The 20,371-nt window shown below is 38.1% G+C and overlaps 2 long non-coding RNA genes across 2 annotated transcripts in view; one reads left to right on the plus strand and one right to left on the minus strand.

The window, feature by feature from the left end:
- LOC144311802 (uncharacterized) overlaps nt 1–3,528 on the minus strand; it is a 53,780-nt gene extending 50,252 nt beyond the window's left edge. Inside the window, exon 1 of the long non-coding RNA XR_013377315.1 lies at nt 3,459–3,528. This is a non-coding gene — a long non-coding RNA (uncharacterized LOC144311802). The remainder of the gene's footprint in view (nt 1–3,458) is intronic.
- Nucleotides 3,529–3,643: 115 nt separating this feature from the next.
- The window catches only part of LOC144312222 (uncharacterized), a 46,459-nt gene continuing 29,731 nt past the window's right edge, over nt 3,644–20,371 (plus strand). The window contains exon 1 of the long non-coding RNA XR_013377688.1: nt 3,644–4,449. This is a non-coding gene — a long non-coding RNA (uncharacterized LOC144312222). The remainder of the gene's footprint in view (nt 4,450–20,371) is intronic.

Below are 20,371 nucleotides of genomic sequence, written 5' to 3' on the forward strand. Positions count from 1 at the left end.
CCCATGGTGAGTTGCTACTTAAGAGTCAATCCCCCTGGGGAAGGCAATATTAATGGATCCTTTCCTGAGTCTAGTTTTAATTAAGATAAAGGAGAAGGAGAACCGAGCAGGCTTGGAGAGCCTGAAAGCTGGGAAAGTGGAAGAGGAAGCAAAGGGAAAAGGTACAGAGAGCTGAGGGCCAGAGAGGCAGCTTCATGCCTCACCCGTCACTGGTACGCCTGATGCAGGGCATTATGGGCAGCGTACAATGGCAGAACTAACACTGACCTGATTCCATTCAACTTCCAGTGCTGCCACCACCACCACCATGCTGTGTAGCCTGGGCCAGTCATTGGATTTCTCTCTGCAGCTCTGGCCTGTCTTGTGAGAGTCAAACCCAGATGTACTCTTGCATGTTTTACGGGTGCCTTAGCGTGGACGTTTGCAAATGTGAACTCATCCTTTCCCCCTCTAGACCTGCCCTTTCTGTGTTCTCTGTTTAGTCCCATGATACCACCACCTGCCCAGGCACAGAGGGTGGGACACCTACCCGTCATCCTAGAGCTAGTGGGGAAGAATTATCGCTGGTGGTTGCTGGACTGGGTCAGGTTCATCTGGCTGGCTAGGCATGTGTCCCTCGCCTTTTTCATTGCTATCAAAGGCGAGGACCTTCTCAGATAAGAGATATTTTTCCCAAGAGGACAAAGCCATTCTGAGGGGGCCAGAGAGAACAGGAAATGTTTCTTCTGTACATTGGAGAGAAAATTGAATTAAATGTACTCCTGTACCTTTTATAATGACTTTGTGATAATTCACTCTACCTTTTTCTCTTTTTTTCCTCAAACATCAAGGACTTTTTTAAAAATTGAGAAATAATTGACGTATAACATTATCTTAGCTTCAGGTGTACAATGTAATGCTTTGATATTTATATATATTGTGAAATGAACATCACAATAAGTCTAGTTAATATTCAATCTCCCTTTTCTTGAAGTGACTTTAATGAGTCTCTGTTCCTATCTATCAAAATAGCTTAATAAACAGAAAATCACTTTACTTTCTTTTTCTCAATGGACATTTTTACCAAGAGATAAAACTAGGGAGGCGGGGCATGTACTAGGATCTACACCCTGGGAAATTTCTTGTGTTTTTTAGAATCAAAAATACATTTTAGAATATACCATAGTGGCAATTTCCTCAATAATACCCCGATGATCAAAGAGTTATTTTAAATGAATCCATTGAGATTAGAGTCTAACAGTGAAAGGTAAGGAGGCATCTGAAAATAATTAATCTTCTCTACTCTTGAAATAGCTTCTCTTCCCCAGGAAAGAGGAAAGAAGCCAAATAATAGGGGGATGGATGAAAAAGCACAATATTATTTCACAGTTTCTGCTTGGAAAGATTAAAAAAAATAATTCATAATAATATGTTCTCTTCTAGTTATTTCATGGTAAGGATATGGCAAATGGATGGGAGAAAAAGCAGTCATTAGCCATGTTTGAAAAATGGTTAAATGTTGTGAAGGGGGTAAAGTCTCGTCTTAATAATCCCAGGGAAATACAACCTAAGTGAAATCATTTCATGGTGGTTTTGAATTATTCCAGCCCAGTCAATGAAGAGTTTCAAATAGCCTAAAGCAATGAGGTTAATTTGTTACAAAATCACCATAGGGGGAAATACACAGTCTTCTCTGTCACACACACACACACACACACCCCTTTATATTTTTTATATTTATTATATTTATGTATATGAAGTGATATCTGTTTAAAATACAAATTCCTGGCACTTAAAATCTAAAATTTTGACACTCTTCAAACAAAAATCTGATTCAGAATTAAGTGTGGATCTTCAGCCAACTGTGCTAGGAGCCTGATAAATGTGATAGGATTTGAATGTAGAAGGCAGGTGTTTTCTGTCTTTTAAGTTCCACAAAAATCCAGTATGTGTGTATATTTGTGTGTGTACATACTTATGATTCTTTCCTTTATAGCTTGCAATCATCCCATTCTGCTTGTGCCTCTTAGATCTTTAGCCAAGAAATAGTCTGGAGTTAATAGTTGCCATTCCAATACTGGGTCATAGCCAGAAATGGTTAGTGAGTTTGAAGAAGATGTACCTTAAGAAACTGTTCATTGAGTGTCTACTAAGTCCTAAGTACCTTCTTTATGACAATCTGCTAGTTGAGATTTTTATCTACTTTTTAGGCCAGGTATAAGGTTAAGTCACTTACTCAGGATCACACTTTTAATTTAAATTATTTTAATTCCAGTATAGTTAACATACACTGTTATATTAGTTTCAGAAATACTATATGGTGATCCAACAATTCTGTATATTGCTCAGTGCTCATCATGATAAGTGCACTCTTTAATCCCTTTCACCTGTTTTACCCATCCGCCCCACACTTACCCTTGGTAACTGTCAATTTATCTATGTAGTTAAGAGTCTGTTTTTTGGTTTTCCTCTTTTTTCTTTTGTTCATTTGTTTTATTTCTTAAATTCCACATAAGAATGAAATCATATGACATTTGTTTGTCTTTCTCTGACTGACTTATTTCACTTAGCATAATACACTCTAGTTCCATCAATGTTGGTCCAAATGGCAAGATTTCATTCTTTTTATGGTTTAGTAATATTCCATAGTGCATGTGGTGTGTGTGTGTGTGGTCATATTTGATCTCCAAGTATCTAAGCTAGAATTCCATTCCCTCGTGCTAAACTTGAAAGCCCATGATCTTTCCCTGCCAAGTGATGACCTATCTAATGGTTAGGAGCAGGGACTCTGGAGTAGGGACTCTAGAGACTCAGTTTGAATTCTGCTTCTATTGCTTTCTAACTTGGGGAAATTATAAAACCTCTGTATTCAGTTGCTTCATCTGTGAAATGCAAATAATATTATTAAATTGCTTAATAAAGTTGTTGAGAAGATTAATTCATATATATGTGTATATATATACATATATACACATATATATGTGTGTGTGTATATATATATATATATATATATATATATATATATATATATAATAGTGTTTACTTCATACATTGTAAGCCCCTATTCTCTATTGGTTGCTGTCATTATTATTATTATTATTAATTATTATTATTATTATTATTATTCTGTATTTTCACAGGGGATTGAAACTTTGACTCTTTCATGCTCAGGAAAATGCTAGTTTACCACCAGTTGCTCCAGGGGCTGGTTGGTTCCTAATTAACCACAACTTTTCTACCCATCCTTTATTCTCTTGCTTCTAAATGGGGAATTTCCTGGGGTATATGGTTGCTCACCAAACTCGGTCAGGATGTCTCCCAAATGCTTTTTTTGGGCTCCAGAGAACTGACAAGTCCATGTTTACGTTCCAAATTATTTGGGAAAACCTGTAAACCTGGTGAGGGTAGGATGGCTTTTCACTTAGAGTTACCTCATCCAAAGTCATAGATATATTTTCCTCCTGGGAAGTGTAACTTACCTGTTTCTAGTGTCCAAAATACAACTTTCTATGAATGCCTCCCACCGTGGTGGCTGAGTGAGGGGCTTTCCACCTCAGAATGAGGTCATAAAGATGCAATTATTCTTCTCCACAGAGTTGACTCTACCAGGTTCATTTACAAAGTTACTCAACTGTGACTTGGCCACTTAAATAACTCTGTTGCCTAAAGATATCCCTTGCTGCAGCCATTTACCTCCAAGAATCATGTTCATGTTACAGAGAAACACAAATAGAAGCACGTTCTGCACCAGCAGTGTTACAGACCCATATTTTGTCAGTTGTAAATTATATCTGGTCTTGGGTGGGAGGTAGTCAACAATTCTATATTCTCTGTTATGAGAAATATTAGACCCTCATAATTTGGAAGTCTCATATGCTAGCTGTATTTTGTTCTGGCAGATTTTAGAAGTAAACAATTCTCTGGATGCCTAAAAGTAATGCCTAGGTTTCTGTTTTTACATATTTAAGCTATGCATTTAGATACAATTCAAGCATTCCAGAGTGTTAACGGTGTTTACAAAGGAAACTGCCAGAGGCAAATTCAGGCAGTTCCTTAAATTAATAATGCTTTTGTTCGCAGTCCAATTTTTCCTTCCAGTTCTGCTAGAGCCAATGTTCATCTTCTCCATTTATTCAGGGGATAATGATGACAATTTCCATTTACACATTGCATTTCATCTAGAAGTCTCTCTCTCTCTCTCTCTTTCTCTCTCTCTCTCTCTCTCTCACACACACACACACACATACACACATACACACACAAGATATCACCGTCTGCCACTTTCTGCATGGCAACAGAAAATGCAAACTGCATCATCACAATCATTGGTCAGTGAGGAGAAGAGAAACCCCAAAGCAAATACTGAAAGAAAGGAGGCTGAAAGAAAGGCAGGATGGGCAGAAGGAAACTCAACACATTGCCGTGTTTACTGAGAAGAGGGACCTGCCTCGAGAAGCAGAGTGTTTTCTGGTAACCACCCCTGCACCTCTGTAGGAATTAATAGTATAGTTGAGTGAGTGGCTTGGAGCTAGACAGACCCACATTTAAGTCTTTGACCTATCACTTTCTTGTTGAGTGTCTTTGGGCAAATTATGTGGCCTCTTTGAGACTTGGTTTTTGCATCTGTTAAGGGGGTATATTAATTCCTACCTTCCAAGGTTGTATATGTTAAATATATGTAACTAAAATATGGTATAAAGGATTAGCAAAAGATCACCAGTATTTACTATTTCTTTTTTTTTAAATAAGATTTTATTTATTTATTCATGAGAGACACAGAGAGAGAGGCAGAGACATAGGCAGAGGGAGAGGCAGATGCACCCTGGGATCATGACCTGAACCAAAGGCAGATGCTCAACCACTGAGCCATCCAGGTACCCCGGTGGTATACTCTTTCAAGGGGCCACACATGCTCTGCCTAGCTCCAACTGCCTGAGACAATTTTGAGCTTTATACAAGAGAGGGAGTGGTATCATCACCCAAAGGCCTAAAATATAATGATGACCTCTTGTAGGCTGAGGAAAATATGTGGTCTTCCATTAGCATGGGCTTTAACATAACTACTTTAGATACAAATTTTATTGCATGTAAAAATTATCTGGAGGATCTTTGAAAATATAGATTACAGAGTTCTGTTCTAGAGTTTCTGATGCAGTAGGTTCAGAATTATTCAATCTAATAATTTGAATTTCTAAATAGTTCCCAGGTGGTGCTGATACTTCTGGTCTGGGGACCGCACTTTGAGAACCCCTGCAGGTCCAGTAGCTAATTATTATTTGGAAGCCATGGAGAGCCTAATTTCCAGAGAGTGTGTTATATTTGGGGGCTAGAGGGTCCACAAGAAGCTGGGGGCATTGAAGGGGAAGTCAGGGATAGGTTGAGCACCTGCAAAAGAGAAAGCTGAAAGCTAGGATGGGCTTTGAGACCCCATGGACCTAGTTCACAGCACAGGCTCGTACTCTTTTGGGTAGCAGTTTCTCCTTTCTCCTCTCTCTCTCGGCTTCCTCTTTTTAATGACTCTTACCCCTGTGGGTTTCCTCTTCCTCCTACCAAGTCACCTCCAGATCTGCCTGATGAAGAGACATGGATAGAGGGTTTCAGGTAGTGGAAAAAGCATGCATCGTGGCCGGGAAGTTGGATTTGAGGAGCTAAAAGCAATTCAAATGGTCTGGAGTCTAGGGTACAAAGAGATTCAAGCCAGGGAGAATGTTTGAGCAACACAGCAGAAGTCAGGTCACAAATTGGACCTGATCTTAAATATTATGGGAAGCTACTGCAGGGTATTAATCAAGAGGATGACACTAGTTGATTCGTAATTTCAAGGCTCACTCTGCCAACACTGCAGGAAATTGACTGGAGGAGCCTGAACCAGATGGGGAGATGAGAGCAGTGGTTCTTGTAGGTATCTGGGCATGCAACTGTGCTGGCTTGGACAGGGATGAAGCCAGGCAGGAAGGGAGGGACTCCTGGTATCCCTATTTCACTGTAACAAAGTTCTTGAACCATTTCTGTCATTTATTCCAGGAGTTTCTTCAAGCATGCTTAGGTGTGCTTCAGAGTCACCTGGTGGGCTTATAAAAACACAGCCATTTGAATTTCTGTGTCAGTGTGTAGGGGTGAGGCCCCCCAAATTTCCATTCCTAATGCACTTCCAGGGGGTACTGATGCTGCTGGTCCTGAGACCACACTTTGAGAACTACTGATTTATTCCTACCTTTTTATGGAGAGGATAACAGCCTTGGGCCTTTCTAGCCAATAGAGTTCTCAGCTTTTCATAACCAGTATCCTGGTGTGTAAGCAAAACATTGAATCTGCTTGCGAAGATCCTACTCTTCAGGACATGCATCAGCTCACCAAGCTCTCTCAGGCTCAACTAATTTGTCCTCATGAACTACCAACCTTGCCCTGACTTTTCCAACGACTGCTTTGTCTGAGCCTTCACTTAGCTTCTGTAGGAAGTGTAACCTGCTCAATCCCAAGTGACTCCAATTAACTCTCTTGGAGTCGACTCCCTGAGTGAATGACTTGAATAACTCAGCATGACTGTAATGTTTTATTTACTTAAAGATTCTGAACTCTTCCACCCCACAATCCTACCGTAAACAAGGATAAAGCAGAAAACAATCATGAGTTAAATAATGTTTCTTTATCCTAGGAGTTGCTCCTTTGTTCTCTGACTCTTTCCATATTCCTTTAACTCTCACAGATGGCCAACCTTTCATGATTTTATTTTGGCAAGGACCTTCCTGCTCCATGCAGGATCACATTAAACATGCTTTGATGATGGGAATAGAAAGTAAAAATTAACTGCAAGTTTGCCTTTCTGGTCTGTTATTAACTGGTTGTTCTTCCTATGGAAGCATTAGCAAAGTATGCATCAGTCAGGGGCCTTGGTTGTCTGTTTCTTCTTTTCTTTTCCCTCTACATACAATCTAGGGTTTTTTGCCATTTGAAACTTCTTGTCACAGAGTTAGTGTGGTTACCACATCGACTACAGAGAACATACATGCTTCCCATGTGCCCTCTAGAGACTTGAAGGCTCTCAGAGTCCCTGCTGTGTCTTCAGCTCCCTGTAGGGTCAAGCATCTTGGCCACACAGAGACTTTAGGACCTGAGAGTGGATTCCCCAAAGTGCTCATCTGGCATTGATTAAAACGTGAGGGGAGAGAGCCACAGAAGAAAAGAAAATGTTAGTGCTCCCTCATGCTGCATGGCAGTCAAGGCTGGCTTCCAAGTCACTGAGGGGAGGAGACCAGGATTCTGGAAGGGAGAAATAATTGAGGAGAAGATACAGGGGAAGGTGAGTTCAGAACTGAGCCTGAGAAAACCTCCCACCACCCATTAGAGTGTTGTCAAATAGGAAGGAGATGACTGAGAGATTAGGGAGGGAAAATTATTTTATATCAGGGAGAAGCCTAGGTTTAAGATTTCCAATTTCAGGCATCATTCACTGTGCAGTATGTTGGTGTATTCCCTCAAGTGGGGTTTATACGTCGGAACACCTGCACCCCGATGTTTATAGCAACAATGTCCACAATAGCCAAACTGTGGGAGGAGCCTCGGTGTCCATCGAAAGATGAAATGGATAAAGAAGATGTGGTCTATGTATACAATGGAATATTACTCAGCCATTAGAAACGACAGATACCCACCATTTGCTTCAACGTGGATGGAACTGGAGGGTATTATGCTGAGTGAAATAAGTCAATCGGAGAAGGACAAACATTATATGGTCTCATTCATTTAGGGAATATAAAAAATAGTGAAAGGGAATAAAGGGGAAAGGAGAAAATATAAGTGGGAAATATCAGAGAGGGAGACAGAACATGAGAGACTCCTAACTCTGGGAAACAAACAAGGGGTGGTGGAAGGGGAGGTGGAAGGGGGGTGTGGGTGACTGGGTGATGGGCACTGAGGGGGGCACTTGATGGGAGGAGCACTGCATGTTATGCTATATGTTAGCAAATTGAACTCCAATAAAAAAGTGGGATTTATAAAACAAATTACTTAGACTGAACCCAGTTTTCGCATTGACTTCATTATTAAAATTATTTTACGATGTAATTTTATGTTGTAAATATATTTTCATATATTTATGTGATACATATGAAAATGTATATTTATATCACATATGTATATTTATCCTGTAATGTAAACAAATTTATAAATTATACCATGTTATAGAAATTATTATTTTTTAAAGATTTTTAAAATTTATTTATTCATGAGAGACAGAAAGAGAGAGAGAGGGAGAGACGCAGGCAGAGGGAGAAGCAGACTCCATGCAGGGAGCCCAACGTAGGACTCGATCCCGGGACTCCAGGATCATGCCCTGAGTCGAAGGCAGATGCTTAAACTCTGAGCCACCCAGGTGTCCCTAGAAATTATTTCTGTAAGCAATATAAAATCATTCTAATGAAAAAAGTAAGAACTTTTGATGAGGGAGGGGATCAAGTTGATGGCTGGACAATTGGGTGAGATTTTACTTTTCATATTTCCTAATCTTTGCTCCTACAGTTTGATCCCTCAATGAGAGGATTTATCCTTCCTATCTATAATTGATTGAGGTTATTTATTTCATACTTAGAAACTCCCTCTTTCCATATTCACATTGAACATTTATAATGCTCAAATGTACTCTCCTAATCATTTGTCTAATTTGAGTATGGAATATATATTTTTTTATTAATTTGGATTCTACAAGCTTGGAATTTGTGAATTTTCAGGTAGATTTTAAAATAAATAACATTCACTCAAAAACTGATTTGAGATTGGGCTGTGATTTTTCCACTTAAGAGAACAAAGTGGCTCTAAGTACTTTGGGAACACCCATTTAAAAAGATTTAATTGCAATTTAAAGGCAATATCACTACAGTTCAGGCTATTTGATGTGCTCATCAAAAATCTTCCTGTAAGGGTCAAGAAACAACCCACCTCACCTTTAGTCTAGGTGGAATTACCTAGACTATTTGAAGGTGATAAATGCATATTAAAGTGATTTTTTTTTTCCTGCCATGGATTTAGTCTGGCCTTTTTTCTATTGTGTCTGAGTTAGAGATGCCTGTATTACCATATTCAGCAGTCCTAGTTTACAATACTGCACTTGACCAATAGGTGTCACTGTCTAACACATGATATATTCGAACAAAAAGAATCCCTATGTATGGATTTCGAGATTGTGTAATCCTAATTAATTCTGTACTTTATCAGAATGGAAGGGTAGAAACTTTGAGCCTTGTTTCCGTAAAGCAACGACTCCAGAGGCTGATGGGAGCAGGGGAAGGAAATGTTTTCGCTCTTTCAGTGAGAAGTTATGAGAAGACAGTTCTTGAGCTCTCCAGCAGAGATCTGTCACCAGGCTGACCAAGTGCCTTTTAATGATTGCTTGTCAAGACTTACTTTATTTATTTTTTCTCACTCAGCCAAGGCCTTCAATTAATACTGGAGGGTCAATTAATTCCAAGTCTGTTCAGGGTTCAGAAAGGTTTTCATCCTGCTACACATAACTGAGTCAGGATACTCCCGAAGTAAAGTTTTCATCCTTGTCAAATACCAGTGGTGGGATAGACATATGTACCGTGATGATTATGGAGTTAGCCTTGAGTGCTTGACAATACAGGCAACATTTAGGGATTAGAGAGAGAGAGAAGGGAATCACAAATTTGCTGCCTGAAAACTTGAAGGCCTAGGTAGACTTCCTTCTCCCTGGTATAAGAGGAAAGTGGCATTATCACAGTTTCAGTGAAACTTCTGGACAGTTAATTTTTCTTCAGCTGCTTTTTTGAAAAAGAAAATTATTATGGAAGTTTTGAGCATACATGAAATTAGAAAAAATAGTATGATAAACCTCCATATGCCTGTTGCCCAGATCAGTGCATGGCATGGTGTTTCATCTATTATCAGCATGTGTCCAGTCGTGTTTCATCTACACTGTCTCTCCTATGCCTTACCCCCACCTATTGGATAATTATGAAGTAAATACTAGACACAATATTACCTTACCCTTAAATATATCAGTATGTATCTCTGAGAGATAAGACAGTATTTTTTAAATCATTGTTAGAGCCCCCTCCTTACCAAAAAAAAAAAAATCCTTAACACTAGTTCTTTAAAAAAAAAAAAAAGACCTAAAGAACATTTATTTGTTTTTCACTAAGACTTTTCTTGAAGATGCAACTAAACTGTCTCCACTCCCACCCCAACTTGAAGAAGGATTAGTGCAGTGAATGTTATAAAGCAGATATGGAGAGTTTGAAGGATTGGAATCAAAATTAACTGAAAAAAACAACTTCCATCTAAATTATAAAAATGCTTACATTAAAGAAGAGGGGGGAAAGAGGGCCATGGGGGTTTCAGATTGACCAAGATCCTCACATTTCATCTACTCCATGCAATCCTGGCTGTGGTATACCACAATGGAAACAGGATTGCTGTAACACAAAACTTCCACTGTAGCACAGTGTATATGCGTGTTCAAGCCCACCCTCAACACCCCATGCTTCCAGCTCAGCTATTTCCGGGCCTGTTGGGCCTGCCCACGAAGACACATGTAGATCTTTTCTTTATTTCAGACTTTGTTATAAGGCTGGTATGCGTGGATATCAGCTCCATAAACAAGGCAGCTGAGGTCTACCAAATCATGGGTAAAATCAACCAACTTACTGATATCATATGTGATAGAGGGGATCTTCAGATGATCTTCATAATTTTACAAATGCAGTCAATGGATTCCTTCACAGAGTCATAGCATAAATCCTGCCTTCTGGCCTCTTGGGGGGCTGTTCAGCAAAATGGTGTGAAACTTGGCCCCAAATTCTCCTGCTGCCAATACTACCTACACCACCAGTGCAACACTATTTCTTTAATATGATTAAATATGTTTTCAGTATTTACTAAATTTACCTTGTTGTTCCATTACATTTTTTATTAAATTGATTTATTTGAATCAGGATTCAAATAAAGTCCACATATCACATTTGGTGTTTCCTAAAATTCTTTAAATCTGTAACCCTTTCCCTCCCTCTCTCTCTCTCTTTTTTTTAATGCACTTATTTATTGAAGAAACTGGATCTTGTGCCCCATTGCATATTTTACACTCTGGGATTGGCCAGTTGCATCTCTGTGGTGTCATTTGACATGTTCATCTGTATATTTCCTATTAACTGGTAGTTATATTGAGATGCTTGATGATATTCAAGTCCAATTTTTTGGTAGAACATTTCATAAGTGATGCTGTGGACTCATTATTATATCATATCAAGGGCATATGATGTTTGATGCACTATCTTTTCATTGTGTTGTATTTTATCTTGTTTTATTTTTTGTAATGTGAAGATTCACCAGAGGTTTCAAATATTGTTGGCCTGATCTATGCATCATTCCACAGATGGCTTTAGCCACCCTGGATGACCATTGTCTGGAGCTATTATTTCATTAGGGGCTAAAAAAATATAGATATTCTGATTCAATCATCCCTTCTGTAATTACTAAGAGGAATTCTTCTATAAAGAAGAATTATTTTTTGTCAATTATTTGATTACACTGGAATATAGTTAATACAGGAAAGGTGGGATAATTTCCCCCCTTTGTCAAATTTTAGAATGAGAGGTTGGTGCCCTAAAAGACTTTCAAATGGAACCACTGATTTTTTTTTAATATATCATTATGACCTCATAGATTTTTTAACCTGGTGTGACATGTATGTTTGTATATTTTTTGTATTTGAGTGTAATTGACACAGACTGTTCTTTTAGTTTCAGTGCACGAGACAAGAAATAATAAGTGTTGGGGAGGATGTGGAGAAAAAGGGTACATTGTCAGTGGGAATGTAAATTGTCAAAGCCACTGTGGAAAACAGTGTGACTTCATAGTTTTTTTTAAAAGATGTGTTTGATGTGTTTTTATCTATTAGAGTTATGCTTTTTGATGCATGGACCATCTCATCTTTGGCCACTGGGAGTCCCTTATTTATTATCTCTTGACATGACCCAGTGAATGTGGATAGCATTCTGGAATGATAGGATGGAATGATAGGATGTTCTAGGCTTATATAAACTTACTGCACCAGACCTGAAATCAGCCATCTTTCCAAGGATTTCAGGAGTGTTTTGTGGAAATGGTATTTAGAAACCACAATCTGTACACTAGGGGCACTCCTTGTCCCTGAGGTAGTTATCGCTTCTAAATCTTTTGTGTGAAGAGAGTTAGGTAATGATTTTTTAAAATTCATTACATCATGAGTATATTTGATTTTTCAAATGCAAGTCTATGAACCTCATTGCCCTGTATTTCCTTTAACCATATTTCAGGATTTTATAAGATTCAGCTTAGGAAAAATTGAGTTTATGATATTTAGTTTGAATTTAATGAGATATAGTTATGTGATTTTGCAGTCACTTTTGTGCAGTTAAGCCATTGCTAACCATCAGTGTATGAATTACTTCTATGGTTCCTGGAAGCAGAAACATGGATCCTAGCGTTAGAACTAGGAGTGCAATATATGGAATCGGAAGCTGATCTCTGGAAAATTCTTTCAGTCATCAGACGTATTTAATTGTTAGTGGAGAATTCAGTTCTCATCAACACCATTTTAAAAATGGAAATGCTCTGCTGTCAGAGAATATATTTGATAATATATACAAATGATGACACTAGCAAATTAAAAAGCAGCATATATTTAAAAGACTTATGGTAATCATGCAAAATAGAACTTATCAAAATTCCTGTGTTTGTAGGACACAAACTTACAATAGAACTACAGACAACAAAAACATATTTCATTAACATTGCATAGTTCACACATTCCAGGTATCAATAATAAAAAATTTTGATTCTAGAAAATATTAAATTATCTTTCTATTCTCACTACAAAGGTTGATATTAGAAAGTGTTCTTATATAAAGAGATGATTAAAAATTAATTTATAGTAATAAAGAAGGCAAATATTATAAAAGTATCTTAGGCAGTTAATTAATAAGGATTTGCTTTTTTTTCAGGTACTTATGGTTGAATATTTGTTAGCTATTTAAACTTTTTTGTGATTTCTCTTTTTGATATAAACAAATATGCACTTCTGTACCTAATTTTGTATTTTTAATGATATATTGTTATTTTTTAAATTAAGCCCTTCAAATTGTAGAGACCTCAGACTCCATGAAATCTCCATGAGCTGCCAAGTGCTGGTTATTCTTTCTTTATCCTCTTTTCCTCTTAAAATTTTTTTAAAATTCAAATATAATTAACATATGGTGTTATATCAGCTTCAAGTGTACAATATAATGATTCAACAATTCTATAATTAGTGCTCATAATAAGAAGTGTACTCTTAATTTCCTTCACTTATTCACTTATTTCATTTAGTCACCCCCTTCCCCCTGGGCAATCACCAGTTTGTTTTCTAAATTTAAAAGTCAGTTTTTTGTTTGTATTTTTTTGTTGCTGTTCATTGTTTTGTTTCTTAAATTTCACATGAGTGAAATCAAATGGCATTTGTCTTTCTCTGGCTGACTTATTTCACTTAGCATCATACCCTCTGAATCCATTCGTGTTGTTGAAAATGGCAAAATTTCGTTCTTTTTATGGCTGAATAATATTCATATTATATGAATATATGAATATATGATATATATGAATATATAATTATATATGATATACATTATATATACATATATACACACATCACATCTTCTTGATCTATTCATCAGTGGATGGGAGCTTAGTTTGCTTCCATATCTTGGCTATTGTAGATACTGCTGCACTAAACAGAAAGGTATCTGTATCTTTTTGAATTAGTAATTAGTATTTTAATTTTCTCTGAGTTGTTCTTTATTTAGCGTCTCCTAATTTTAGCCTTTCTCTGTTCTGTGCCCTGGGACCCATAGATTGCCCTACCTGGGTCTATGTGCTGTGCTTTTTAACTTCTAGATGGGTTGAAACAGAAAGGTACCAGCTAGAGTTGAAAAGGAAAGAAAAGAGATAAGTTGGGATATTCATTTTTTTTTTTTTCGCTTTTTTCATGTCTCACTATTGTTGGAACAGTGAAAACACTTCCCTAAGGCTCAGGACTACTTGGTGGAAGGCTTTTGTTCTGTGGTTTCAGCTCTTTCGGGGCTGCAATATCATCATCTTCTTCCTTTTTCCCTTCAGGCCTTGAGTGTAGTGACTTTCTCCAAGATGCCTCACCATCCTTGTTGATTTCCTTAATCCTGTTGGAGATGTATTTTTTTTAATTAAAAAAATATTTTATTTGTTTATTTACAAGAGAGATAGAGAGAGAAAGAGAGAGATTGAGAGCAAATGCAAGCAAGGGGAGAGCCAGAGAGAGAGAGAGAATCCCAAGCCGACTCCCTGCTGAGCATGGGGCCCCCTCCCTGGGGCTCAGTCCCACAATCCTGAAATCAAGCCTGAACCAAAACCATAAGTTATTTCCCCACAAACTGAGCCATCCAGGCACCCCCCTGTTTAAGATTTAAGTAATAGTTCTCTTGTAGGTTCTTTCAAGTACACTTTTTTGAGTTTACCATTTGATTTCTGAGGGTGCTGAGGTAGGTTTTGAGGTTAAGTGCGAGTAGGGAAGGCTGGGATGGGAAGTTCATCAAAGCTTATTGGCTCCCTTTGATTACATGGTACTTTAGCTTGCACTTCCCTTTTTGTCTGAAAGCTGTGCTGTATCCGGACCTTGCTTAGGGCATGGGACCCTTTGCCAAGGCAGGGATCTCCTGCACTTAGGTTTTAGGTTTCTTTCTTCCCTTTTTTTAAAAAAATATTTTATTTATTTATTCCTGAGAGACACAGAGAGAGAGGCAGAGACACAGGCAGAGGGAGAAGCAGGCTCCCTTTGGGGATCCCCATGCGGGACTCGATCCCAGGATGCCAGGATCATGACCTGAGCGAAAGGCAGACACTCAACCCCTGAGCCATTCAGGTGCTGCAGGTTTTAGGTTTCATTGGGATACCACATACCGACTTTCTCTATAGGGCATGCCTTCTTCTAGGGGTGTCAACACTGAGCAGCATATGAGAGCTTGATTCCCTGAGACATCTGTATTCTATCCTCTCCAGTGGTTAGAATTCCTCCCCTTCTGTTGCTTGCTGCTCACATAGGTAAATCCCTCTCTTTCCTCCTCCTCCATTATCTTTAGTATAATATGTGCAGCACATTTCAGCATTTATTTTATATACAGAGAGCATATTATTTCAAGTAATTTATGTTTTACATCGTAGAAAAATCTATGGGGCAAGATGCTGAGGATCAGAATGAAATAGGTAAAAGGAAAAATTGTAAGAAGAATCATACAAATTAAAATTCTGTTATTATGCCCCCAGACCACCCAGAATTGTCACGAGTGTTTACTAGTGTGGTACGAATGTTTCCTGGAGCCTATTTGGGGCAGATCTTGGCCTCCTTACTTTCAGATTCATTCTTTTATCTTTCCCTGCTCTGTTCTGTATGACAAGAAACTATTTCTCAGACCTCTAGCATCTTTGTAGGTTTGGCCAGTGGGGTACACTGGTATAAAGGAGACATAAAAAGGAAAGAAGGCTTCTCTCTTCTTTGCTTTAGGTGGCATCTCTGGCAGCATCTTTGTGCCTCCTGTGTGGATCCAGATCCTTCCAGGAATTGTCTCTATAGCCCCATTGGAAAGGCCCACTATGGTTCCACCTTATACCGAGTGACCTCAGCTTCTGGATTTGGGAGTACAGTCCCCTCCCTGTGTTGCTCTAGGTAGCAGCATCTTATTCCCATTACCAATCTTTGCCGTGTCTCATCATCTTCTGTTCAGCCTCTTAGATTTTCCATCACTGGTTTAATCAGTTCCTTAGATTAAATTCTATCTGTTTGAAATACCTCAAGTGGTTTCTGCTTTCTGACTGAAATCCAAATGATAGGTCATGTTTCTGCCTAATGGGAGAATTTGTTTTTAGCTAAAACCCATCTTTGTCAGAGATTGTTTGCATGTAACAAAGAGCAACCTAATCAATCTAATTTAAGTAAAAGGAGATTTATTGCAAGTATTCACTGCTCATGAAATCCAAGATTTATTTCAAGAACACAGAAAATGAAATCTGTTCTAGTCTCAACTCTAGGCAGGCTTAACCCTCGGATGATAGTTCATTTAAGTAGATCAAATTAAGGCATATTTGACTATTTTACTACAATCTCAGCTCAATTTTACAAGGCTCCTGGAGAAAACCCTTCCCTCTCTTCAGTCCATGGTTAGTTTCAAACAGTGTTCTTGACAAGGGGAAAAACATAGTTATGTAACTACATTATTTATCATCAACTTTGACTTCAACAGAGACTATGGGAGAGAAAAAAGATCAATGGTACCCAGAAGACTCTCCATAATACAGGCTTCTGTTAACTCTCAAATTTCCAGTTCCTTTGCTTTGCTGACTTTGTTTTGTTCTATGTAATTAACTTCTGTCTTACATCTTCTCAGACTTCTTTTCAATTTTCTTTTTACCTTATTCTCATGAAATTTTTCTAGAACTCATACAATTTTTCTTTAGTCTGGAGACAGAGTCCTGTGTCCAGGACAAAAAAAAGGGCAGAGGAGGGAAGTTATGCACAGACCTCCTAATCCATTTGGTCAAACTGTGGCTATGATTGTGAGGTCATTCATGTAAACATTCTCCAGTTCCCCCTTTATTAGTTTGGCTGTTTCCATAATGTTTGAGGAACTTGAAAATGTCCTCAATTTCACTATCCATATTTTATATTTAATCATACCCTCTTCCAATGAAATAGCTTCCTTTTCTGATCTATATTGTTTTCTCAAATTATGTTGTAGAATGAGTCAGAAGCAGGCTGTCCTAGGGGACTTCAGCAGGAGGGGTCTGTGATTTTCATTGCAGTTGTCTACCATTAATGTGTCTGTGCTCCAGTCTTCCTCCAGTTCTGGCTCTTAGTTTATAAGATGTGATAGAGCAATAGTAGACAGCCTGGGATCAAAAGTATGGGAAAGAGGCTCTTCATTCATCACTCTGCTCTAGTCTCTTAATTGATACCTCGATGGTCATAGATTTGATCGTGATATTTATATTTTGCCCATTCCTTCCCTCGACATCATGAGGACTGATTTTTTTCTCTATATACTTTAAGAAACAGATGAGATCGGGCGCGTTCAGGGTGGTATGGCCGTAGACTACTTTAAGAAACAAGAATAAATATTCCAACACCAGTCACTGCAACAAGAAGAGTATTGTTACTTTTAATAAAAATGCCTCACAGAATGTATAATTTCATGTTGGCTATCTGTCATAGTCTTGCTGAACATCCATTCTCTTCTTTACCTTTTTGCACATGTATTGGTCCAGATATGCTTTCCAGAATGCTGCCAAGGAAGGGAATGTAGAACTGATTACCTCAGGGTAGGGGAAGGGGGACTGACCTGTACAGTCCTTGAACCCATTATGACCACAGTTTGTTTGGATCTGTTTTTGAGGTTCTGCAGGAAGATAAAGCTTCTAATCAAAATTATTACTACTAATCATTTATTGGTCAGCCCATACATGTTAAATAATTGTGCAACTAATCATTAGTGACCAAGGTAAGGGCAGTGAGGTCTACTGATGGCTGAATCACAGGTAGCGGAAAGGTCTGGAAACAACTGCAATCCTTAAACTTTGATAAGGATCACATGTGGACCAGGGACCCAGCCAGTAGACATTACTAAAGAACAAGGAACTAGGTAAGGCGACCTTCGTGATTGTAGCTTTCACTGAGGTGCTGCCTTCATATGCCTTTGGATGGAGAAGTAGAGCCATTTTCCAGGTTATCTAAGTCTACATGTATCATGGCAAAATGACCAGGTAGGACTGCTATCATACATATTTGTAATGGCAAAGTCAAACTTGTTTGTGTATGTAAACAGTTAAACAGAATGGACTTCAGTAAGAGATTATGTGGTAATTAGGGTGATATGTGTGCACATATGATATGGTTTTCTAAAAAGTATTTGTAAGGGCAGGAAGAATAGAAGGCCTTCCTACCCCAAACAGGGTAAGGCCCCTTCCTTACCTACCATATCTAGCCTCAACATCAGAGCAGGACTAAATGTAAATGTAGATCATAGTGGAATTTGGGTGAAAGTCTAGTTATAGATCAGTTTAGATGAGCTAGAGAAGAAATGGATTGGGAACCACATCCTACTTATGTGTAGAAATAAAGGGACAATTCCTATATAGCAAGATACTCAATAGACATATCTCTGCCAAGTATTTCGACTGAAAGCAGAGCCTCCCTAAAAATCAGCTGATGCACAACCCACCTCCTTCATGAAAAGCCAGCAATTAGAGTGATTTCAGATAGGCCCTGAGAATTCTCTGTACTGAGTAACCAGGAATCTGGTACGTAATAAAATGGAAATTTAGAGCCTATGAAAATCTTCATGGAACATTAAAAAAAAAGAAGGGCCAAAGAATATGGAAGCAAAAATCTGAATTGTATCAGAGCAGAGATATTTTACTTACGAGATGACGAAATGTTTCCACCAGCTTGTTATCAGGCTGAAGTTAGATGTTACCGTCAGATACCTGATGCATAATATTTATACTTTGTGGTAGATCCTGATACATAATTTTACTATCTCTTTTAGCATTGTTTCCTATATGGGTTCAGACATTTGTGATTCATTAGTTTTACTGCCTTCATAAAATCCTGAGTTAAGAAACGCATCCAGTGTTGTTGAAGATAGAGATCAGTACCAGATGATCTTGGGACATGTCAGTGAAGAATTTGACTGTCAGTGTGCTAAGCCCGGATTGGGAGCACCCCACAGAAAATGCTATAGTGTGGCTTTTTTCAGATTGTGCGTTTCACAAGTCACATATAGGACTCTAAGGAGAAACAAGTTTCCATTGGAACTAGTGGCTAAAAAGAGCTGTAAGATATAACAAAAGGATGCTGTTTAGTTTTAAAGAATGACTGCACATGGAGTTATTTGTGCATACTGCCTAAAAGAACCTAGCTCAATCACTTCACAGCTCTGTGACCTTAGACTGGGTATTTAGCCATTTGAGTCCTCAGTTTCCTTGTTTGTAAATGAAGGAGGAGTATAATAACTCTTTATGAGTTGTTTTCAGGATTTGATGAGATGGTACGTGAAAAACACTTGGAAAGAGCATTCGATAAATATTAGCTAATTAACTTTTAATGTTGAAAATAAATAATTATATCAATAATCAATCTTATTGGAATAAAGGCTGATATGAAGTTAAAACTAGTGGATATGAGTTTGAAGCATGGCTTTTGGTCACGACTCTGACAATTGTGCTTCAAGTGAGTTACAGAATTTTAGAGCTGGGATGTGGAAGTGATCTTGAGATTATCTTATTGAATTTCCTCAATTTATGTGAAGAAATCAAGGCCAGAGTATTCATGCTCAAGGCCACACAGCTAGTTGGTAGCAGCATGCATTCCATTCTACTGCTCCTCTTAAATGACCTTGGTCCTTAGTTTTTTTATGCAGAAATCAAGGTATTGAACAGTGTTTTAATGTCACCCCAAATTCAAGTAAAGTATAGATTCTTTAAAGTTCATATTATTAATGGTTTAAAAATATTAATGTAAATCCAGAAACGTGTTTATTCTACAATACAGCCATTTCACTTCTATGCATATATCCAACAGAAATGTATATGCTAAAAGATACGCACTGGAATGTACATAAGAGGGCTATTTGTATTAGCCCCAAACTGGAAACTACTTAAATGCTCATCAACAGTTGAATGAGTAAGGAAACTGGCACATTCACACAATGGGAGATGAGTAACCTACAGTTGCCTACAACACTAGGCAATCTCACCAGTGCAGTGTTGAATGAAAATTACACACAAAAGAGTTCCCATTATGTGGTTCTGTTTATAGAGTCTAAAAAGAAGCAGAGCACACTGTGCTGTTAGAATTGGAGATGGTGATTATTCTTGTGGGGATAGTAACTGGGAAAGGATACAAAAGGATTTTTGAGGTGTTGGTAATGTTTTGTTTATTGCTCTGAGTTCTGGTTGCTCAGATGTGTGAAGATTGTGACAATTTGGTGCACTTTACACCCACGATATGTGTGCTTCTCTGTGGTATAATATCCTTCCATAAAAAATAAAATGAACACCGTGTGAGATACACAAAAACATTTGAGCGTCACCTGTTGTCAGCCACTCATTCAGGTGCTGGGGATGATATACTGAACAAAGGTGGCAGTATTTCTGCCCTCAAGGAGGTAACTTTTAGTGTGGAGTAGAGGAGTCAGAAATGTGCAGTGAAGGAAAGCTAAAAGAGTAATTGGTCAGGAATTACTGCAAATGCAGTAACTTGGTAGCTAGCTACTTGAGAGTTGCCATAATTGTCTTTCAATTTCTGGCTAAACATTTGATAGGGTATCATCTTTCATTC

Source organism: Canis aureus, chromosome 4 (assembly GCF_053574225.1).
Source record: "Canis aureus isolate CA01 chromosome 4, VMU_Caureus_v.1.0, whole genome shotgun sequence".
Classification (NCBI taxonomy): Eukaryota; Metazoa; Chordata; class Mammalia; order Carnivora; family Canidae; genus Canis; species Canis aureus.